The sequence below is a fragment of the Lathyrus oleraceus genome, chromosome 6 (genome assembly GCF_024323335.1).
Source record: "Lathyrus oleraceus cultivar Zhongwan6 chromosome 6, CAAS_Psat_ZW6_1.0, whole genome shotgun sequence".
NCBI lineage: Eukaryota > Viridiplantae > Streptophyta > Magnoliopsida > Fabales > Fabaceae > Lathyrus > Lathyrus oleraceus.
Genome location: NC_066584.1, coordinates 314,193,055 through 314,212,713, shown reverse-complemented (window position 1 = coordinate 314,212,713; position 19,659 = coordinate 314,193,055). Strand labels below are relative to the sequence as shown.

The 19,659-nt window shown below is 41.8% G+C and overlaps 1 non-coding gene across 1 annotated transcript; it reads right to left on the bottom strand.

Moving 5' to 3' along the window:
* Positions 1-2,931: 2,931 nt before the first annotated feature.
* Positions 2,932-3,038, bottom strand: LOC127099779 (small nucleolar RNA R71). The gene has a single exon (XR_007794251.1). It is a non-coding gene; the product is annotated as a small nucleolar RNA R71 (small nucleolar RNA).
* Positions 3,039-19,659: the final 16,621 nt, after the last annotated feature.

Below are 19,659 nucleotides of genomic sequence, written 5' to 3'. Positions count from 1 at the left end.
TTTGGTACCCTAATAGTTTATTATTGTGTAGCTTTAACAGTCATTTATGAGTATGTCACATGCAACGTCATCAGATTCTGAATAATAGGTTCCAATTCCGCTTCTGCGCTAGTCATAAGAAGTTCTGAAAGATGTTCAATGTTGTTGTTGCAATGATCTTTCTGCTTATGTGTTGATTCACTCTTGAGAACCTTTTGAGGAGAAGTTATGTTTCTACTGCAATGTTCTCTCAGTTTGTGCTTCTTGACGTGACTCTAATCACCAAGCTTCTGAAGAATGGCAAGCTTTTGAAGTTTTGTTATGTAGCTGAAGATTCTGAAGATCTCAAGTCAGACGATTGAGGTTATCAAGGTTTTAACTGTAGATTCTGAAGACTCTAAAGATTTTAAAGATACTGAAGATCTCAAGCCAGACTATTGATGCTGTCAAGGTTCTGACCAAATATTCTGAAGTTTCTGAATCCAACTTTATGTTTCTTCATTTCAGGCTTCATCAACTTTAATCAAAAGCCAAAGAACTTTAAGATAAGATTAAATGAGTACGTGATCAAATAGTACATAGTACAAATCGAATATCCTTTCCACTACCAGATTTAGTGGGCAAAGGACATTACTATACATCACACCTGTCATTATTTTTTTGGGTGAAGGACAGTACGTAGTGCCACTCCTTTCACCATCCAATAATGGACAACTGTTCTATGAGCTTTCCCCATTTTCCCCTCCAACGGCCTTCTTCTTATGCTATGTAAGTGAGACTTGGAGACTTGAAGAAAATGTCAGATATTGATAACGCGAAAACGTATCGTATTTTTGGCTTCATATGCATTACTTTCTACTTGATTAACACTTATTATTATGCAATATTTTATGTTTATTGCAGGTATTTATCGAATAAAAGGTTTACGAGCAAGCAAAGTGGAAAATAGCAAAAAGGAAAGAAAAATAGAAGAAAATGGAGAAAAATAGAGATAATGGGCCACCACACTAAATGGTATTGTGGCGCACATCACCTGAATGTGTGGCGCCCGCCACATGAACCAAAGAGGGTGGTGGCGCCCGTTACCAAGCATGAAGAGTTTGTGGCGCTCAACCCTAAAATTGTGACGCTCGCCACGGAGTCAAGGACTAGGGTTGTGGCAACCGCCACAACCTAGTCTTCCCTACTATTTCTCCATGATTTTAGCCACGAATTCACTCACCTTTGGCTACAATTTAGGGGAGTGGAAAATATATAAAGGAGTTTAGTTTTTCAACCGCTCTCTCTCTCTCTTCTTCCAGCTTCCAATCGACGATTAATTTTTTTAGTCAGATAGTATTTTCTTTTAGTTTCCTAGGCAGTTTTTCCTACTTTGTATCAGTGATAGTTTCTCCACATCGGGGACTATTGCAATTTAATTTACGCATTTGAATTCAATTGTAACGGTTACTCATTGCCAAAGCCTACCGATATTATTTTATTTGAAGAATCAAGATTCAGTTCAAGTTCTCAATTCATAATCCAAGTTTTATTTTGATTGCTATTTTATTTATTTATGTCTTATTACATGTTTGATTTTTCGAATACCATGTTTGTTACCGGATCCATGTCCGGCTAAACCCTTAGGTATCAGAATGTAAAGACCGTCGAAACAACGAGATTCGTATATGGTCGGTGTTGATTTTTATAAAACTTATTTTTCCGGTTTTAGTTTCTTATTTTATTCAAACTGTTTTATGTACGAGAGTACAAAACAAACTAAGGTTACGGTCAACAAGAACGAGAGTTTGAGATTTTAACCAGATAGCTGAAACTAGGCATTAATCCTAAACACAACGATAACACTTTAGAATTAATTAGACTTTATTCATATTAAAAAATTACTTTTAAATTCAAAATGAGACCGCGAGAGCCAAGCATTCTGGTTTAGGAGTATGGTCAGAGTCAATAAAAACCAGAGTGAGACTAAGTCCTTTTTGTAAATAATTTCTACTGAAGAATATTTTGACCAATAAGATTACACCAAATATCTATCGAATCCCCGATGTTTTATGTGTTACATACCGATATCCCTTTATCGTGTATCCTTATTAATATTCTATTTATGCTATAGTTATTTCTCTTTATCTCTCCAATCTTAGAACGATCAACAACCTTAGATTTACATAGTAACATTAGACAATGATACGTTCGATTATTAGTCCTTGTGGGTTTGATATTCTTTAAAACTACGCGATAGGACTATGCACTTGTAGTCATGATTCCCGTAGACTTACTAAGTCGCGATCAAGTTTTTGGCGCCATTGCCAGGGACTAATTTAGTTGATATCGTAACTCCAGTGTTGCCCAGTATAGACTAAGGCAAATAATTCTTTTTCCCTTTCTACATTTATCGAGTGTATGCCAAGTATTCTCTATCAAGGCGAGAAGTTAAAGCTACCATTCGACGAACCTGAGCGTTATCTTAGATTAGAATGTCGGGTACGAGACTTGATACGAGAACATCGTATCAAGCTAAATTTTCCCTATCTTAATATCCCTATTCATGAACCAGTTATTCAACCAGAGATGGCTGAAGGACTTCAAAATCGTCCTCTTAAGTACTATGCAATCCCTTCGCAGGATGAACCACATAACAACATCTCTGCCCCTGCCATCGAGGCCAATAATTTCGAGCTAAAACCTTCGATGTTGTCGGCCGTACAACAAAACCAATTTTCAGGTAGTCCCACGGAGGACCCGAACCTACATTTGTCAGTGTTTTTGCAATACGCAGACACAGTGAAAGCAAATGGTGTCAGCCCATAAGCTATAAGACTATGTCTTTTCCCATTCTCATTAAGAGATAGAGCTAGAGCTTGACTCCTGTCTCTACCATCCAACTCTGTCACTACATGGAACGAGTTGAAGAAAGTTTTCTTAGCCCAATATTCCCCACCTAGTAAGACGGCTATGCTAAGAGCCCAAATAAACGGGTTTAAACAAAAAGATAATGAATCACTTTTTGAAGCTTGGGAGAGATATAAAGACATGATGAGGCTTTGTCCACACCATGGTCTAGAAGAATGGTTGATCATCCATACCTTTTACAACGATCTCTTGTACAACACAAGATTGACAATAGACGTTGCTGCAGGTGGCACACTGATGGATAAACCATACAATGAGGCCTATCGACTTATCGATAGTATGGCCCAGAATCATTACCAGTGGGGAAGCGAAAGAACCTCTGTAGAGAAACCTCCAACGAAAGGCGGCATGTACAAATTAAGTAGTTTTGAGAATGTCAACGCCAAGGTAGATGCTCTTACTCAAAAGATAGACAACTTGACCATAACACCCACAACCACCGTGGCTGTCGTAGCACCAAACTGCGAGATATACGGAGTTCCGGGGCATGCTGCCCCAGAATGTCAACTCTTGACAGGAACCTCCACAGACCAGGTGAACTATGCTCAAGGAAACCCTTACTTAAACACCTATAACCTAGGTTGGAAGAACCATCCTAACTTTTCGTGCAAAAACAATAATGCATTGTATGCACCTAACCAAGCACCTGCTGTACCACCAGGATATTATAAAGCTGCCACAAATACTCAAAATGCTTCCAGGAAGTCAAACCTATAAATAATGATGGAAAACTTCATCATTACCCAAGCCCAAACAAATAAGGATTTCCTAAATCAAAACATACACACTAGTGAGAAAATCAAGCAGTTAGCAAACAAGGTAGACGCGTTAGCCACCCATAACAAAATGTTGGAAACAAAAATTTCGCAAGTGGCTCAACAACAAGCACTTACTGCTTCTCCTACAGGCACATTTCATGGACAGCCGCAACCAAACCCGAAACGTCATGCAAATGTTATTATACTATGAAGTGGGACATAACTAGATGGACCGGCCGACCCTAGAATTCAAAACCCATCCATGCACCAAGACCCTGGTAAGGAAATTGAGAAGGAAGAAGATCAAGAGGAAGATAAAACCGAGGAGGTCGTAGAGAAAGAAGAACCTTATGTGCCTCCACCACCGTATAAACCCCCTATCCCTTATCCTCAAAGACTTGTTAAATCTAAAAGTGTAGGGCAATTTAAAAAATTCGTAGAGCTTCTAAAACAATTGAATATCACAATACGCTTTACAGAAGTCATCACTCAAATGCCCTAATATGCTAAGTTTCTCAAAGAAATATTATCTAACAAGAAGAAGATAGAGGATAACGAAACCGTTACACTTACTGCTGAGTGTAGCGCCATAATACAAAATAATATGCCCCATAAGCTGAAAGACCCAGGTAGTTTCTCCATACCATGTGTAATCGGAAAGTTTGTCATAGACAAAGCACTATGCCAATATGAAATGCTAAATGAATGCATGAATGAGGAGGGCAAATTTTGGGGTGTTACAACTGCCCCTATTCAATCATCAGCTAAACCGAGTAGGATGAAAGCGAACAGCTTATCAGACAAACGGGGTGAGCTGTGATTGAATACCAAAGACAGACCGAAAATTTGCGCTCCGCGAACACCACAAAAACGCGGAAATACACCGTGCTGTTTATTTTTCTTTCGATCCTCTGGCTTAATCTGGAGTTTCGATCCTCTGGCTGAACCTATACTCAATTTAGTCCTCTGGTTGGATATTAATTTTGATCCTCGGGTTGGATACGATTTTGATCTTCTGGCTAGATCTTCTTCGATCTTCTGGCTAGATCTCCTCCATTTCGATTCTCTGGCTGAATCTATTTCCTTTGATTCTCTGGCTGAATCTACTTCGATCTTCTGGCTAGATCTGAATTGTTGCGATTTTCGATCTTCTGGCTAGATCTTCTTTGTTTCGATTCTCTGGCTGAATCTACTTCGATCTTCTGACTAGATCTGGATTATTTTGATGATAAATTCCCGTCATTAGGATCCCGCATCTGAGGCATGCGCTGGTTGACCCTCTTTTGAAATCTACACCCAACCTTCATATTAGATATGCAGCTTCGAGAATATTCCACTTTTGGGCTTCGTACATATTCTTCGGGCTAGAACATGTTGTAACGACTCCTCAATTAGACTTGGGCTTGCTGGGGAAATAAAGCTTGTAGGCGACTTCACTGGGGAATCTTCAAATTGAGCCTTAGGCTGGCTTACTGGAACACGATTCTCAGGCTGAATCTTCGAAATGACCCTCAGGCTGGATCACTGGAACACGATTCTCAGGCTGAATCTTTGAAATGACCCTCAGGCTGGATCATTGGAACACGATTCTCAGGCTGAATCTTCGAAATGGACCCTCAGGCTGGATCACTGGAACACGATTCTCAGGCTGAATCTTCAAAATGAACCTCAGGCCGGATCACTGGAACACGATTCTCAGGCTGAATCTTCAAAATGACCCTCAGGCTGGATCATTGGAAAACGATTCTCAGGCTGAATCTTCAAAATGACCCTCAGGCTGGATCACTGGAAAACGATTCTCAGGCTGAATCTTCAAAACGACCCTCAAGCTGGATCACTCACGCTTGATCCTCTGGCTGGATCTCATGACCTTGGTTGTAAAGTAATTCTTCAGTCTGCTTGGAAGAACCTGTTTATCAGCTTATGTGTATGCTTGATATGATATGCATGCAAATGCAAATGTTATGCATGGTGTAAAAAGAAATCTGCTTGGGGAAGCAAACTCCGGTAGGGAACAGATCGCTGTATCAATCCTTGAATGCTCTGTGGGGAATGATCCGTCTGCCGGGACCAATGAGCCACCAAAAATAAATTGGCTGCTTGAAAAGTTGATCTTGCGGGGGGAGTATCAACTATGGAAACTTTGTTCGGCGAGGCTCTGTGAGGAGAGTTTGTGGGGAAAACACTTCTTGGGGAAATGTCGTAGGAAACAGCCTTTGCTGGGGATATGAACTTGCTAATCGCCCTCAAGCTGGGGATTAACAAATCTGTTAAAAATAATCTGCTGGGGAATGAGATGAACACTGGAAACGCCACCCTCTCATCTGTTGGTTATGCAACCACTCCGCTGTTGCTAGGAAGATACAGTCTGACACTGTCAACTCCACTGGGGATATATAGTCTGGATACTGTCAACTCTACTGGGGATAGACAGTCTAGATACTGTCAACTCTACTGGGGATAGACAATCTGGATACTGTCAACTCTGCTGGGGAACATGCTCTGCTGAGGAGAGACTTTGTCAACCGCTTGGGGATGAGGATTCATGACTTGGCATCCGGTTCCTGTGACCTGCAACCAAAAATACATGTATGCCTCGGGGGAATTACTCGGTTTGAATTCACCGTTCGGGATTAAGCACATTCAAAGCAATTTTAAATGTTTTCCTGTGCAAATCATCTGCAAAAGCCACCATTATGTTCATATGCAATATGTTTTATCAAAAATTCGGACATTTTTGCAAACAAACTGATAAATGAAAAATAAAGAGGCTCTTTAACTGAATTATTCGACTCTTAATGGGGAGAAAATTTGTGCCAGGAATAGGCGAGGGTATCAGGAAGCTGATCCCTGAAAAGAGGTGATCGCTATAAAAAGAGAACTATCCTAATGACAACGGGGATACGGGGTCCCACTGAGTTTCGACTCTGCTATGACTCATATGTCCTCAAGACGCTCTGCTCATCTTGCTTTCTGAAGTGGATGATTAGTCAATCTTTAACCTTCGAAGATTGCCGGATTGAATGAAGCGGTGATATAACACTGATGAACTCAGATCACAGTCATTCGCTTATTCCCTAACTTTTGCCTGGATCGCCCCCTTTTCGGGTTTTCAATCCGTCGGGATACCCATTTTTTCCTGAGCCGCCCTTTTGGGTTTTCGACTCACCGGGTGTACTCTTTTTTTATATCCCTAATTTTTTCCCGAACCTCTTTATTCTCTTTTTTTTTTGGTTCGTCGGGATGCCCTTTTTTTGCCCGGACTATTCTTTTTATCGTCCAGCGGGTCTATTTTATGCGAAGTATTTTTTTTAACTGCGTCTGAGTTAATAGGGGACGGGAATCCTTCGCCATTCATGGTTGTTAGCATCAAAACTCCGCCATAGAAAATCCTTTTAACCACGTACAGACCCTCATAGTTCAGTGTCCATTTGCCCCTGTGATCTGTGTTGGGAGGAAGAAATATTTTGAGTACCAATTCACCGACTTGATACCCCCGAGGGCGCACTTTCTGACCAAATGCTTTCTTCATTCGTCTCTGACCGAGATACGTCAATTCTGGGTACGTAGTTCCAGCATAGCACCATTTCCCGTTGGTTTGATTGATAACCAAAGCTGAATCCCCGTATACATCCAGGGTTTTAATCTGTATATTGACGGCTTCCTCAAGTCTTAGGATACAAGCTTCGTATTCGGCTTCATTTTTGGTGCAGGGAAAAGTTATTCTGGCACCAAATGGCATATGAACCCCCTTCCGGTGTGATCAACACTATACCAACTCCGCGACCATTGACGTGGACCGCCCCATCAAACATCATAACCCATTTGGATTCAGGGTCAGGCCCCTCCTCCGGGAGTGGTTCCTCTCAATCTTTCGATTTGAGAAACATGATGTCCTCATCAGGAAAGTCAAACCTCATAGGTTGGTAATCATCAATCGGTTGCTCTGCAAGATAGTCTGACAAGACACTTCCCTTGATGGCTTTTTGTGAAGTGTATTGGATGTCATACTCTGTCAGTATCATTTGTCACCTAGTAACCTTTCCGGTAAGTGATGGCTTTTCAAAAATATACTTGACTGGATCCATTTTTGATATCAATAGAGTCGTGTGAGTCAACATATATTGTCTTAGTCGGCGAGCAACCCATGCCAAAGCGCGGCAAGTTTTCTCGAGCAATGAGTATCTTTGTTCACAGTCGGTAAACTTTTGCTAAGGTAGTATATTGCATGCTCTTTTCGACCTGACTCGTCATGCTGACCGAGCACACAACCCATTGACCTTTCTAACACAGTCAAGTACATGATTAACGGTCTTTCCTCTCGGCCTGTAGACTGGCCCCGATCTTGATCTCTTTCTTGTCGTCTTCGGTACCAACGTTGATGGTCTCAACCACCTCCTGATAAGGTGTAATAGCTCGGTCCTCCTGTTTCAACAATCTGGCTAACCCTTCAGGCAATTCACAATCTTCCTCAGCCCCTTCTTCGGCTTGATAGATAGGATTGTCGAAGTCATACTTGGCCATAGCAGTGTCGTTAGCAGTGAGATCCGAGTGGTCGGCTCTGCATGATGGAGGATCATGCTTTACCTTAGAATGAGAGATTTTTTTTTTGAAAGAAAGGAAAAACGAAAAAAGAAACATTGCCATTTTTTTTTGTAAAAGTAAAAAAAACTGAAAGAAAGAGAACACAAAATTGTTTGCAAAAGCCGTCCTTTATTGATGATAAAAAATAATTGCGAAACGTAACTAAATGGATGGCCCTACAAATGAGCCGTTACACCTTGGGCAAAGTGTAAGACTTTATTATGCATGTAATAAAGGAAAACAATAAAAATCACTCTTTCAGCAGAGTAACCCAGACGGTTTTTTCAGACGACCAATTGTCGAGCTTTTCTCCCGGGACACACGGGCGAATCCAGCTATCTAAGTCACAGTCGCTGTCAGCCTTGTCTTCATCTGCATCATTGACGATGTGGGGGGAAACCAAACCCCTGCTGGAGAGAGCACCGGTTTCATTCTTCTGAGATCCCGGAGCATACCCCAATCCAAACTTGTCTTCTTCTGCAGCATTGACGATGTGGGGGGAAACCAAACCCCCGCTGGAGAAAGTACCAGTTTCATTCTTCTGAGATCCCGGAGCATACCCCAATCCAAACTTGTCTTCTTTGATGACTGGCTCCACAAATTTGCCCCAGCCTTGGGCATTACCAGCTTTAACCACTTCGACAGCTTGCTTGTATGAAGAGATAGAAGTCCCGACCTTATCAAACTCAGGTGAAAAGACAGCTTCGGGCGCAACCTCATTGATGTTTGTAGTTTCGAAGCCCTGACACAGCATCTCATGCATCTCGCCGTCCATCTCTACATACTTAAATGTAGACAGGTGGCTAACAAAAATATCCTCTTCACCACATACAGTGACGATCTGACCTTCTAGTTCATATTTGAGCTTCTGGTGGAGGGTAGAAGTAACAGCACCGGCAACATGAATCCAAGGCCGACCTAGCAGACAGCTGTAGGCAGGCTGGATATCCATCACATAAAAGGTGCTCTTGAACACCTGCGGTCCAATCTTAACTGGTAACTCAACTTCGCCAAAAACATCTCTCTTAGAGCCATCAAAAGCCCTCACAACTAAGTTACTTGGCCTCAGGATGATGCCATCGCAATCCAACTTCATTAAGGCTTTCTTTGGAAGAACATTCAGAGAAGAGCCTGTATCAACTAAAACATGGGAAAGCACCACCCCTTTGCACTCCATTGTGATATGCAAGGCTTTGTTGTGATTCCTGCCCTCAGGTGTCAGGTCATTATCGGTGAAACCTAGCCCCCGGCTAGCGTTTACATTGGAAACTACCGACTCCAGCTGGTTAACAGTTATCTCTGATGGAACATAGGCCATATTCAGTACTTTCAACAAGGCTGCTCTGTGCGCCTCAGAGCACAACAATAGTGAGAGAATGGAGATCTTTGAGGGTGTCTGATTTAGCTGGTCGACTACCTTGTAGTCACTTTTCTTGATAATCCTCATAAACTCATCCACTTCCTTCTCGAATGCGGTCTTAGGAGGATCTTCCTCAGTAGTAACCTCTTCGGTGGATACCTGTTTCCCTTTAGCCTTGGCAGCTGCCTCGGCTTCAGTATTCGCGCGTAATGTTGATGGTGCAAATAGGCGTCCACTGCGAGTGAAGCCACCAACCCCTCCAACATTGTCTACAACGGAGCTACCAATGTCAATGTCTTCTTCTTTAACTTTCTGCCCCTGGCAGTAGATATCAGCCCCATAGTGCCATAGGATAGAACTGTCTTTCTCATACGGAACAGGTCCTGGTACCGTGATGGTGATTGGACCAACCAAAGTCGGTTGAGGGCTGTCAGAGTAAATTGCGACTGGTGCTGAATTTTCGATGTTCACCGCTACTGGTTCTGTACTTTCTGGGAAATATATTGTTGTCGGAGCGAGTCTCTCGGGAACATATATTTCTTCAGGAGTGAAATAAAACGTCACCGTCGATACATCATTCTTCACCGGACGGGCCTGATCGAACTGAAGACAACCTTCATCTATCAGCTGCTGAATACCCCTTCTCAAACTGTCACATCCGTTTTCGGCAGCTTGACAATTTCTGCATTCTTCCCCACAACCCGGGAAAATCTGTCCTTTCAGAAGTCGGTCTTTAACCACCGATAGCGAAGTCTTCACCTTAGTCACATCAGAAACCAAATTCAAAGTTTCCCCACTATCAACAGCATTAATCCTCTGCCCGCCGTGAGCCGGCATCGGGTTCTGGATAACATTAGGCACCGGAGCAAAATTGATAGCCTGGGCATCTCTCAAATCTTGTACCTTTAACTGGAGAGCCTTGCAATTATCTGTAGTATGGCCAGGTGCGTTGGAGTGAAAAGCGCATCTGGCGTTGACATCATAACCTCTAGGCAAATTATTGGGATCGATTGGTGGGGCCAGAGTTCTCAATGTAACCAGATTCATGTCAATCAACTTGGGAAGTAATACTGAATAAGGCATTGGGATTGGCTCGATGACCCAGTCCGTCTGCCTTGGACGTTGTTGATAGTGTCTCTGCTGACCCAGATTACCTCCTTGTTATTGATTGTTGTACCTGGGTTGTTGTTGCGGATGATATTGCGGTTGAGGAACAAGTGTTGGAATAGTGACTGCGGCCACTTGATCTTGATAATAATTAGGGCGTCCTTTACTCCTGCCTCTGCCGGCATACACAACGCTTGCCTTGCCTTCTTTTCTTCGCTGACCGTTACCAGCAAACGGTCTCTTGGGACCTGATGGGTTGGAAACACTATTGTCTTGAATTCGGCCCATCTTCAACAGACTCTCGATTCTTTATCCAGCAATTACTATCTCTGCAAAGCTGATTGACGGGCAAGCAACCAATCTCTCAATATAATTGCCTTGAAGAGTGTTCATGAACATGTCCGCCATCTCCCTTTCAGACATAGGGGGTTGGACGGACGCAACAATCTGTCTCCAACGCTGAGCATATTCTCTAAAGGTCTCCTTGGCAGTCTGGGACATACCTTGCAACAAGGTCCGATTTGGAGCCATGTCCAAGTTGTATTGATATTGCTTGACAAAAGCCTCTACCAAGTCTTTCCAGCTCTTGATGGTAGTACGAGACAAATGAGAATACCATTCACGAGAAGCTCCAGTTAGACTGTCTTCAAAATAGTACATCCACAGCTTTTCATCTTCCGTGTGAGCTCCCAACCTTCCCAAATAAGATTGGAGATGAGTGCGTGGGCAAGAAGCCCCGTTGTATTTCTCAAAAGTAGGGGGTTTGAACTTGTGAGGAATCCTTACTCCCTGAACCAGACCAAGATTTGTGACATCAAAGCCTAAGGAATTTTGAGACTCCAAAGATTTGAGCTTCTCAGCAAGCTCATCCATACGGCGAGTGGTCTCGAGGGCCTCGTCGTGCAAAGAAAATTGATCATACTGATAATCTTCAGTAACGGGGTGCCCATTAATCCGAATTCCTTGATTCACATTGTACCTTCCGCCAATACCATTTCCAACATTCCCTGTGTTGCCAACATTACCCGAGTTTCCATCAGCATTTACGTTACCCGCGTTACCAGTGTTCACAAGGTTATCAGCGTTCCCAGAGTTACCAGGGTTTCCCTCAGCATTTGGTATCTCCACCTCCGGATCGGGTCTCGGTTGCTCAACCAATTCCCTAAGCTTTTCCTGGCCTTCTGCCATACCAGTCATCAATGTCATGAACTGATCCATCCTTTCACGCATATCAGCCAACTCTTTCTGTACTTGGTCCATCGCTAGTCGTGGACGGTTTTCCTTTGTCGGGTATCTGTGAACTCGCTTGGGACCAATAACTGCCTGATACAGGGAACAAACATTAGACACTGCGGTGACACCTGCAAAACAGACAAGGGTTAATATGCATGGTATACGATGCACTGCTTGTTCAGTTTTAAGGTACCCCCGTTTTGAAAGGGAATACCCTGCAAATGAATAAGCATGAGATGTTGGATGCAAATATGCAGATGATGTTATGCAATGCAAAGGCATGTCAATCAGAATTGATGGATCCGCTTGAACATCTGTCAGGTTGCACTTCCTGGAGAGAAATTCACTGAGGAATATAATACAAGACCAAAACTCTGCTCCAGAAAACCGGGTTGGTTGGAGGTTAAGGTTTCCTGAATTTAGCCCACCCCTCACTGGTAGGTTCTAAGAACAGAAGTTCGTCAGCTTCAGCCCTTCAGTCATGAATAATACGTTTACCACTGAAGGTTTGGCATTATTACGGGATAAAAGACCTCCACTGACTCCCCTCAATAGGACATCCTAAAGCAAGTTCCCAGTCTCGGGGTCCTCGGATTGATCAGCGAGAATGCGCCCACCAGAGCTAACATAATCACGTCTCGGAGGAGAGGCCTCGACTGAGTTCTCGGGAAATGGTCACCAGAGTCGACGATTTCTAAAGGAACACCATGTCGTTACGGAACATCCGTAGGACATAATATATCCAAAAGAAACCTCGTCTGGGTGTGGTTCTTCACGAACGACTTAACGTAGCAACATGCCACGCAAGCCTCATGATCATCCACTCTAAAACCTGTGTGTACACTCAAGCCTGGGTAATGGGCTTATCTCTCATAGAACATCCCATCCCAACAAACAAACAAACAGATCCAATAGATACAACAGATGCATGCAAGCAGGTAAGCAAATAAATGTACAAAAGCATGAACACCCAATAAACAAGAAATCACACAAGCTAGGAGGGACTCGCTTAGGGAAGATGGACCAGTAAGAGGTCAACTTCTTAGTCCCCAGCAGAGTCGCCAGCTGTCGCAACCTGAAAAATACAGTGCGCAAAAAAAACAACCGGCGAAAGAAAAAGACAGAAGAGTCGCCACCGTGCGTTATTCATCCCAAAGGAGGGAAAGGAAACGCTCGAAGTAAACCTGAAAAAGGAAAGGACAAGACGGGGTCTCGCAACCAAATCTTGGGTTCGGGAGTCGGTTATGCGAAGGGAAGGTATTAGCACCCCTACGCATCCGTAGTACTCTACGGGATCCACTTTTGTAGTTTTCGTCTAAAGGGTGTGAGTTTATCTTGTGCTATTTACCAAAAAAAAAGGGTTAAATGACTCGCGCGGATGTCACATCCACTGCATACGTATCTCATCTGAATATGAGAATTAGAGTCTTCGTAGCTCGGCTGACCTATGGGTTGGGGGATGTGTGCTCGCTAAGACATCGCGTCTTATGCCTACGTATCTCATCTGGAATGAGAATCAGAGCAAGCCGTAGTTCGGCTAACTACGGGGTTGTGGATTGGGTTTTGGATGAACGACGTCACTACGCAATCTATCGGATGCTCGACCTTTGGAGACTTACTCGCCTGTAGTAGAAGGAGTAAACGTGTGTTATGGAGAAGAAAAATCAATGAAGGGTTTGTTTGCATTGTAGGAACGCGCATGCAAAAGGGTAATGAGGATAAGACCTCATAGCTCTTAACCCTGGACAAAGGAACCTGCATAAAGTAAACACAAAAACATTGCCTCCTATCGAGGTCTTCCAGCTAGGAAAGCAATAAAATGCGGGAAAAATGTAAAAGTACCACGCGGATAAAGATCCGAAGTAACAACAATTAGAGGAATGGGAAACCCTGAGATCCTTCCAAGCTAACATCATCAAAGAAAGTGGGTCAGTACAGGTAATCGGAATGAACCTCCAGGGGTTATCCCACAAATAAAGTGGGAAACCACGCAAGTTATCCCTGCAAAAGTCATGTGAGCCCTCACAAAAACTCAACAAAAAGAGTTAGTGAAACACGATAAGCATTTTTTTCATGGACAACAGTATGGTTTCAGAAACCTCAAACCCTGTGGCATACATTTCAGAAATTAAACGATTAAGCATTCAAGGCATTACATAATTATGAACCCGTGGGCAAAAACCTAATGAAATTCATCCATCATACCTCAAACATTCAGAGTATTCAACTTCAAAGCAAAAGGTAATGGGAATTGAGTTGCACCCGTGAGGTTTACAAAACAACCTTTAGGGTTTATGTGAGGCAGAGGTGATTCTGTGCATTTGAGTTCTCTTCAGGGTTTGGAGGCTGCTCTGAACTCTGTTAGCTCTTCTCTCACTATCTTTTTCCTCAGGGTTTTGTTCCAAGGAAACCTCAGAGTGTTTTGCTTCTCTCCCTTTTTCTCAAGTGAAGCCTTGGTATTTATAGACTGAATTTTATGGTTTTGTGGACTCAAAGGAGAGAGACCCAAGTCCAAAATTTTTTATTATATTTTATTTATTTTTTTTTGTAAAAAATTATTATTATTATTATTATTATTATTATTTTTTTTTTCGTTTTATTTTTCATTTTTTTTTCCATTTTTTTTTTCGTTTTTTTTTTCGTTTTTTTTTTTTGGATCTAATTCTGATTGACATGATGAAATGCAATATGAAATGCTAAATGAATGCATGAATGAGGAGGGCAAATTTTGGGGTGTTACACTTTGCGGTTTTCTACCTAGTATCCGGTAGTTGTAAATCCTATATACCTTTTTCCCTCTTTGCGGAATCTGTGGTTGTTTACCCAGAGATTGGTATTTGTGAACCTTGTGTTCCTCAGTAAGAGTTTGTGGCTTCTACCCAATATTCGGTAGTTATAAGTCCTATCTTTGTGGTCTTCTACCTAGTAACAGGTAGTTATAAGTCCTACTTTTATCCCCTAGCAGAGGTAACCTTTGTGGTTCATCCTGGTTGATGGCGGATTTTGTGGTTTTCTACCCAGTATTCGGTAGTTGTAAATCCTATGTTGTTGTTGTCTCCCTATTGGATTCTGTGCTTCCTTGTGGAATAGTTGGATGTTTGCTCAGTAACCGACAATCATTCACTTTATCCTCAGCTGAGTTTTTGGTCTTCTACCCAGTACTCGGTAGTTGTAAATCCTATTTTCTTGCTCTTCAGCAGAGTTTGTTGGTTTTCTACCCAGTAACTGGTAGTTATAAACCCTATTTGTTCCCCGTGCGGAATTGTGATCCTTTCACTCCCCACGCAGAGGTTTGGTCTTCTACCCAGTATTCGGTAGTTGTAAACCCTATATTTTATCCTCATCAGAGTCGATGGTCTTCTACCCAGTATTCGGTGGTTGTAAATCCTAATCTCTCCCCTTTGCATAGTTCACCTTGTGGCTCATCTTAGTTGATGACGGTTACTCTTGGTGGTTATCAATATCCAGTATTCGATGTTGATCTTTCTTCACCCTCTTCTGGGTAATTGCTCTGAGTAAGCAATTGTATTCCCAGCAGGCCTTTTTGAGGATAATTGCCGTATGCTAGCAATTTTATCCTTAGCGGGTCCTTTCACCGTTTGCTAGTGATATGTTCCCCGGATCATTGGTTTTTTATCAATGTATCCCCAATGAGTTCTCTTTCATCTGCCCTTTTGTTGGTAATGATTGTTGCTCCCTTTGATCGGTCATCTTTATATACCTAGTTTTGAGTATCCCGATGTCCTTTCTTTTCGGATGATTTATCCTTTATTAACCCAGTAACTGGTTGTGGATAATCTTCCGTGCGAGTGTATTATCCATGTTCTGACGGTAATGGATAATATATCTCATGCACTCTTCAGTCGAAGCCTGTTGTGTTTCCCCGGTCGAGTAAGATTCATGTTCTTTTTGCGGAATCGAATATTTCTACCCCTTTTTGAGCGTATCTCCCAGTAACCGGTGATATGTTTCATGGATAATTGCCGTATGCTTGCAATTTATCCCTAGTGAGTTATCTTTCGTCTACCCTGTTGTTGTTGGTAACGATTGTTTCTCTTTTCGGTAGGTCACCTATTATATACCCAGTAACCGGTATCCCTGGTGTTCCTTCCATGCGAGTATACTATCCACGTTCTGACGGTAATGGATAATATATCTCATGCACTCTTTGGTTGAAGCCTTTTGTCCTTCCCCATTTGAGTATGATTCGTTTTCCCGTTGCGGAGTCGAATGTCCATCCCGTAAGTCGATTTGCTTTTTCAAGCCCTCCTTTCGGATGATGAGTGTTTTGGCAGTAAAAACCAATTCACGGTTTTGGTTGGTCACCTATTATATACCCAGTAACCGGTATCCCTGGTGTTCCTTCCTTTCTGCTCCCTATTATGACCTTGGTCCCCTGCGGAGTCAGATTTTCCTGAGTTGATATACCTTTTTTCAGGTCTTCCTCAGACGTTTTGGTTGATTGATATCTCTCACCCTTATACCGGTCTTAGATATTCATTCTTCCTGAGCTTGTTGTTCTGCCATCCAGTAACCGGTGTTCAGATCACATGTCTCTTTGAGTTTGTTACCCAGTAACCGGTAACACCTCATCCTTTTGCTTCCTCTGGAGAGTCTTTGTTAGACGTTTCCCCAGCGGAGTATTTCTGTTGTGATTTTTCCCCCTTTTGCTGTATTGGCGTTTTCCCCAATATATGCAATTTTCCCCGGCAGGGAGGTTCTGTGTGAATCTTTCCCCAGTCTGAGTCCAGATTTTTATCCGAAGTATCCTTCGTGGATGGTCTTGCTGTATTGGCGTTTTCCCCAATACACACATTTTTGAGTCAGCTTGAGTCTTTCCATTGGATTTGTCTTCCTTTGGAACTCTTTTCCCCAGTTTGAGTCCTTTACTCTCCAGTAAGGTCTCCAGTCGAGTCGTGTCCTGCTCACGCAGTGTCAAGTTCTGTTTTCCCCTAATTCAGAGTCGTGTCCTGCTCACGCATTCTTTCCTTTTTCTTATCCCCATAAGAGTCCTGTTAGAGTCTCTGTTCCTGGTGAGTGTATTACTCCGATGTATCGTCTTTTCTTTCTTGTGGACGTATTCCCCACAGAGTTTGTTTCTTTTGCATTCATACATTTGCATCATGAGGTCTCTTAGGGACCAAAATTAATCTCATTATTGTTATTTAAGCCCATTCTACCGCGTCGAGATGAAGATTTTAAACTTCACTTCCCCGGCTAGAATGACCTTAAATAGGGGCATCTGTAAGACCCCAATTTTGTCCCTAAGATCCTTCATGGCATCATATCATAACATTGCATTGCCTCAAGGATCATTGGACACCTTGCTTCCTTCCCTGTGGGTGGGATATCTTTCTTGAGAGTGATTCTTGATCACCAAGCATTGCTTGCATCTGTGTATCATTGCTTTTCTTTTAATCACTAACCAAAAATGTACAAAAATATGTCATTAACCTTTGTTACTTGCAGCTTAATCAGTCAACAGGTCAAGGCAATCAAGTGAATCCTTTGTGCAAGAGATGAGTTTCCATTGAGATATGGATCATGTGATCATTATTTTGAGCTTATATGAGCTAGAGGTCCATTGTGAAGCAAATTCCCCAGGTGGTTGAGGCCCAAGTTCATCAGAACATTTTCAGGTCATCTAAAGGCCTATGCCAGTCAACTGAAAAGTCAACTATGGGTTTTGAATTGAGAAATTGAGTTTCTTCATCCCATTCATGTTCCAACAATGCTTATTCATCATGTCAAACATCAACATTGAAGAATTTGAAGTCGGTACAAAAGTTTCCCAAAATGGAAAGTGACCTATAATTTCAAGTTTCCAAAAATGGAAAGTTTTTGGTCTAACTTCAACTCAACTTTCCAACATCAAAGAAGTTTCAAATGAAATTTTGCCCAACATGAAAGTTGAAGATCTCTCTCTCCCATTTCCAAAAAGTCCAAGATCATGAGCATCTGATGAATGGTTGAGGAGATATGATCAAATCATTGCCAAGTGTGCTTGAAACTTCAAAAGGCCATAACTTTTGATTCATAATTCCAAATTTAGTGCTCCTTTTTGCAAAATTCTTCTCATGACATGAAGTTTCCAAACCATTCATCACATTGCATAAAATGTTATCACATGATCATTTGCTATTTCATGCCCATTTTGGAGGGAAATTTAAAAATTTAAAAATGGTGCATTACATGAACTAATTTCCATTGCCATTGTGTTGATAAAATGATTTTAAGTGCATTTGAGCTTACATTGGGTAATGTTCACGTATGCATGCTCCATACACCACCAATTTTCAATTTTTTGCCATACACCTTATTTTTGCTAATCACCATTAACCAGGCTTAATTAAGTGTTTCAGTAGGATTAGGACATCATATAAATACATAATCCTAACAGAATTGTAGGATTTTTCACCATTTTTAGATCTAGTTTTCATCTCACACCAAATTTTTCTCTCAATTGAAATTTCAATTTCTTCCACATAGCACCTTGATTTTATTGAAGAATCATGATCAGTGAGATTGATTGAGTGTGGATCCAGCTTTTGTTTGAAGAATTCGAGCCATAATCAAGCACTTGAATCTCAAGAACATGAAGATGGAAGTGATGAATTGAGCTGGATCTAGGACGTGCCAAGCCTCAATTATTGCACAAAGCTTCAAGTTATCATCTCAGGAGTTGAATTGGATCATTTGAAGCCTTGAATCGTGCATTTTCAGGAACTGCTCCTCAAGAGGTTAAGTTTTCGAACCTCATAATTCTTCAATCCATTGACATGTTTAAGTAGATCTTCTCTTGCTGATCAATCTGATATAAAATTCGTGTGAAATGGATGAGGAATGGCTGAGATATAATGAATTAAATTTTCACATGTCAAAATGTTTTGCATCGATTCTCTTAATCCATGGCTTGTTTGGCTTAGATATTGCTCGATCTGTAGTGTACGTTGCATAAGCTTTGATTTGATGTAATTTTTTCATGTTTCTGGAAAAATTTCGTGTTGAGTTCACTGTTCACGCCTCCGTCTTCGCGAGGAAGACGGTTGTTTCCTCCATAGCGCCGCCGTCTGGTTCTGGCTGAGGTGTCTAGGGTTTTTGCCATGTGTGCGTGCCTGTTGGCCAATTGAATGGCCCAGGCTTCGTTGACTTGTCCACGCGTATGCTTGGCTCGCTGACTGGACGCGCCAACACATAAGTGATACGCCTGCGTTTTGCCTTGGACACGCATCGATTCCTGGCTATTGCATTATGTAGTTTTATTTTCATTTTAAGCGCATTTTGATGGCTACGTGGTTCGATTCTGCCTTACAGCATTTTTTCAAATTAATTCCAACATTTTACTTTTCCCTCCATAATTTCATGTACATGATCATTTTCATTTCAATTATTTTTACCAACTTCAAAAATTCATATCAAATTGAAAAATCATCCAATTAATTCCAGGTTTTTTGGTACTTGTTCATATGAATGTCTAGAATTTTATGGTATGGATTTTAGGATTTTACCATTGCTGGAATTTGAATTGTGACTGTTTGATTGAACATGTGTGCATTTGTGACATTGCTCCATTCTTTCTATTGTGAAATGCTTAATAATGATCCAATTGACTTGAAATTTTATGTGCCATCTTCCAACATGTTGCTTGACCTTTGAGGCTTGATTGTGCATTTTTACCATGTTTCATTTCTGTTTTATTCACATGTTTGTATGGTGTGACAATGTGTG